A 5,652-nucleotide genomic window follows, 5' to 3' on the forward strand; every position below is an offset into this window, starting at 1 on the left:
TCAATCAGACGACAGAAGACATGCAGGAGATCGAGTGAGAAACGAGTTTAACAGCAGAGTTTGATCATTTAGAGGAAGTTCATGTATTAAATATGATACAGCAGGATTTATAGGGTTAATGTGTCCTTTATGCAATTTAGAGACTATCACTTTGTGCACTCGGCCAGTTGCATAAGCTACTTAGACTAGTCTTTCATTACATAAAAAAAATGTAGATTGGTCTAATTTGACCCTAAAAAAGGAAGGCTGGTTATCTCTTGGCAAACTACTAGTTAGAATAGTTCTCAAGGCTCCAAATGTTTGATAGTTTCTTTTATCCTGTTAAATCAGTGAACCGGTCAGAGCAAGCAATGGCTGTTTTGTGTGTGTGAGATTGTGTTGTGTGTGTTTGTTTGCTCATGTTTGTGTTTTGGACTGAACAGGAACAGGAAAGAGATGATAAACATCCATTACAGCTCTGGAGTCACGGTGACTCTGAAACACATAGTCGCTCTGAGAATAATTACACCTGAACAACAGACAGAGAGAGAGGAACATTTGTAAACCATTACCAGACCATTTCCTCTGCTAATACAGGATGTGGCTACAACAAATGTCCCATGATGCATTTGTAATATTAAACTCCAGTGTGTGTGTGTGTGTGTGTGATGGATAGAGCGTAGAAACTACATCAGAACCTCATTTGCGTTTCCTGGGCTGATTTTTGGGAGTTTCTGATGACTTTGGAAAGGTTCCTCAGGAAAGTTCAGGACCTGGAAGAGCGAGCGAATCCCCGATCGGGCCTCCGCCGAGACTTTACACGAGCCATCGGGAACTGAAGTGTGTGTATGAGAGCGAACAGGAAGTCAACGTTTGACTCACACACTGTTTTATGCTTCAGAGGCGGTTAATGTTTGCCAAGAGCGAGAGAGCTGTAATTGCACACTTCCTCTGAAGAGAGAGAGAGAGAGAGACATATGCATATAACTCCTACTTTATTATCAAAACATTATTTTAGTTCTGATGTTTAAAAACTTCATAAATGGTATGAACAGCAGGCTGAAGCATTGAGAAAATGGCAAAAAAGAGAAGAGGATTAAAACATGTTTAGTATATTAAAAAAACAACAAATTTGACAAAAAAAGTTTTTATTTTAATTTTTTCTTTGTGCATGCTTTACATAATTATTTGCTATGTATTTGAGAAGATAATCTGTAAATCTTACATGAGGATTTATTACACATTTATTCTGACATGTGATTTCACTGACAGAAGTTCAGCTGCAGTATTAATGTCATGAAGAGAAAAGAAGAGACTCTATAACATCTCACTGTTACTGATTCATCATGCAGCTCAAAGCATTATGGGTAGAATCTCTCGTCAGTCTATTCTGATTCATCAACACAGTTTCACTGATGATCCAACACCAAAAACCATAGAGCCAACCCAGAACCCAGGATAGAGCGTCTGAGTGAATGTGGTCTGGACTGTGTGGATGAGGCTCATTGTGTCAGAGACGCTGTAGAAGGACAGAGTTCCTGCACTGTTATCCACAAACACTCCTATTCTCCTGCTGATGATGGGGTTCACAGAGAGAGCAGTCTGTATGTTATTGTGTATGAATGAGTAGCTGGAGGGAGAGCAGATCAAACTCCAGGACTGATCATTACATCCAAACAAACATTCATTACCCTGTCCCTTCCTGCTGATGCTCTTATATGATACTGATATACGCACACCATAATCTCCACTCCACTCAATCTCCCAATAACAGCGTCCACACACACGCTCTCTACACAACACCTGAGAATACACATCAAATCTGTCTGGATGATCAGGATACGACTGATCTGTGAGAGTGTAAGTAATCACTCTGTTGCTCTTAGACAGACGGAGGAGTTTATTCACTGTGTTCAGATCCAGAGTGAGCTGATGGGAATCTGATGGAGATAAAACACATCAGAATCAGGAATTATGAATCTGTTTGATCTTTTCATGTAGCTGAACTCTTCATGTTCAGTGTATCATCAGTGTCTCAGTACAGATGACCAAATTCACAAAACATTCTTAAGAAATTTCTTCTTAACAGCCCATTTTCTTCTTGGTTTCTAACTTGATACATTTTTGGGAATACAAAATATTCTTCACTTTTTTCTTAAGAATGTTCTTATTTTTTCTTAAAAATGTTCTTCTCTATAATTAAAAGTTATAGCTACTAGGGGTGTGACAGTTCTCAGTAAAAAAATCGAACTGCACCATTCTCCACCCACGGTTCAGCACGCACTTGCACCGTGGTTCAACTTAAAGGGGTCATATGATGCGATTTCAATTGTTCCTTTCTCTTTGGAGTGTTACAAGCTCTTGGTGCATAAAGAAGATCTGTAAAGTTGCAAAGACTAAAGTCTTTGTTTGGTCTTCCAAAAGAGGACACGGCCAGAAATCAGTGTTAAGTTGTATTTACAACACTGTTCCAGAACACTTCAACCCAAATATTCAGATGTGTGCAGCGCATTTTATGGAGGACTGTTTCCTGATCCTGGGAGAGTAGACTACAATGCCAGTGTCTGTTTCTATAAAGTGGGGCAGTTCCAACTTTGCAAGGACAGTCTGGCGCTTCTGACTCACAGCCTGTAAGTACGTTTTTTATATTTAAAAAATTTGCCACTGATGATTCAAACGTGAGTTTTGAGCAGTGTAGAGTAGCGCTTGTAGTTTGTCATTTCTCCAATCAGAAATGCAGACATGATTTTATGTTTACGCAGCGTATAAGTCATTATAATCAGTAATTATGTCCCCACTGGATGCAACAAATGCCTCATTTATAATGGGTTTTAATGTTTTTGTCTCGTCGCTCCGGCCGGACAGGGCATCACAGTATGGTGAGGGGCGTAACATTTCCGTCACACACTTGAGGTATTCGGCCAATCACAACGCACTGGATAGCTGGCCAATCACAGCACACGTTTAGACACGTTTCAGAAAGGCGGGGCATAGAGGAGAAACAATAATGTACATTATGTGAAAAATAATGTGTTTTTTGAACCTTAAACCGCATAAACACATGTCATTACACCAAATACACAAAATAATGTTATTTTTAGCAGCATCATATGACCCCTTTAAGTCTGAAAACGCATCTGTAAAATGGTTTATTACAAATAACAACATGTAAAACAGAGTTCAGCTAATGTATGTTTCTAATTTTAGTCTATAAACACAACATAATCTTGGCAGTATAAAAATTGCAGTATTCAGCGCATATAAATGCGGCATACACAAGATGCATTTACTGTAGCAGCGCACACATGTACAGGACTCATTCACTCTGGAGAGAGCACAAAAACTGAAAACAAATGAATGAAACGGATCACTGCATCTTGAGACAGGCTTTTTAAAAGTTACTGTTCAGTCCTGTTCTAAGCTTGTTAATTTCTTGGTTGATTGGTTAATTTTCTTTCAGGAGTTCTGTATTTATCTATTAATCCTTCTCCTATTCTTGCAATAGTTGGTTTAACAACAAAATTCTGTTTAGATAATAATACAAAAAATATGATTTATTTTTCTACTTTAATAGCCAGACGTCTTGTATTGCGTAAATGGAAGGACAAATCTCCACCTACTTTTAGTCATTAGATTAGGGATCTTTAGTATCATCTTGCACTAGGGAAGATTCGGTACTCCACTAAGGGCTGTAGTCAAACTTTTTTCTCTATTTGGCAGCCAGTGCCATGACATAAATGACTGTATGCTGACATACATAAATAAAGCAAATGGATTCAATTTTAATATTTGCCATTTGATTTTGCTGTTGTCATTTTCCCTCCTTTTTTATTTATTTATTTATTTATTTTATTGTTGTTTTCTCATTGTTCCCCCTTCACTTATAAAGCAATTGTAAATTCACGACTGATTATTGGGCATTGAGGCAAGCACCACGGACATGGATTAGGCCATGATCCTGGATTCTTGCTGAACCAAAATCAGAGCGTAACAATTGCTGCGTCTCGCTATGTTCTACTCACAGTGAAGGGAAAATGTTCTATGGTGCAGCTAAATACATAACACCTAGTACTATTATGCAAACTAAACTACCTGGTTAAACCAGTGACTGCTGTGAAAGGGCAGCTAACAATCAGGGAAAGGCCTAGTGACAGCTAGGAAAGACTGCTGAATACTTTTGCAAGGCGCTGTAGATGTGCTAGAGCAGTCTCCCAAGCCCAACAAGGCCACTGGATGAGGTGGGAAGGTATAGAACGGCATAAAATCACTTGGAGTGAGCTGTGGAGCATGGGAACCAACAGGCTAAGTTTTATCGTGAGAGCCACATATGATGTGCTGCCCTCTCCAACAAACCAGCAGCTATGGTGTGGACAAGACCCAGCCTGCCACCTGTGTGCAGCTCCGGCAAACCTCAGACATATTCTGGTGGGTTGTAAGACCAGCCTGACACAGGGAAGGTACGCATGACGCCACAATCAAGTACTGAAGTGCTTGGCGGCAGCAATAGAAACCAAGAGAGTGTCAACAAATGCCATGCTCCAAAATTCCAAGAATACCTTAACAAAAAGGCAGTCCTTTGTTACTGAAGCGGAGAAAAAGCAGGCTAAGTGCCTGTCTCCTGACGCAGGCCAGCTGAATATAGCCAGGGACTAGGAAATGCAAGTCGACTTAATCCGCAGACTCACTTTCCCATTCGAAATTGCAGACAGCAATCTGCGCCCAGACCTGGTTCTCTGGTCCAACTCCAGTAGGATAGGTCATAATAGTCGAACTGACAGTCCCTTGGGAAGAGGCCATTAACGAGGCCTTTGAAAGGAAGAAGCTGCGATATGCCAACTTGGCAGCTGAGGCAGAGAAGTGTGGCTGGACAGTGAAAGTATACCCGGTGGAAGTGGACTGCAGGGGATTTGTGGCTATTTCCACGATAAGGCTGCGGAAGGAGTTGGGCATCAGAGGACAGGTCCAGCGGATTATAGTCAGGGAACTGGCCACTGTCCCAGAAAGAAGCAGCCACTGGCTGTGGCTGAAGTCGATGGACACAGTGTGGGCTGCCAAATGACCATGTAACAAAGTGACACACCCGGGTCTGATCAGCCTGTGGTGGGCCTGCTTCGGCTGAGGGTGTCTTGTGATAAAGGGCCGAAACACCCAATGAGGCTAAGGTACACAACTGATGATGTGTTGCTTTGGTGGAAACACCATACAAAGGTCATTGGCAACATCACCTCAACAAAAGGCATTTCACCCAGGCTAAAGTTCGCACAGAAACTGGGATCTGATGGACAACAGATAAGGTGTCTCACTAGCAACATCCATGAAAGAAGTACACATCATGTACAGCATTACATATCATCAAAACAGCAAGGATCCCTACCCAATGACTGCAGCGAAGAATTGTACCATCTTCATCTATCCATCTATCCATCTTACCCTACTAGTCCTTTTTCTCATTGTTCCCCAGTCACGCATAAAGCAATTGTAAATTCACGACTGATTATTGGGTATTAAGGCAAGTACCACGGACATGGATTAGGCCATGATCCTGGATTCTTGCTGAATCAAAATCAGAGCGTAACAATTGCTGCGTCTCGCTGTGTTCTGCTCACAGGGAAGGGAAAATGTTCTATGGTGCATATATATATATATATATATATATATATATATATATATATA

This window comes from Sinocyclocheilus grahami, unplaced genomic scaffold, assembly GCF_001515645.1.
Source record: "Sinocyclocheilus grahami isolate Dianchi unplaced genomic scaffold, SAMN03320097.WGS_v1.1 scaffold2365.1, whole genome shotgun sequence".
Classification (NCBI taxonomy): domain Eukaryota; kingdom Metazoa; phylum Chordata; class Actinopteri; order Cypriniformes; family Cyprinidae; genus Sinocyclocheilus; species Sinocyclocheilus grahami.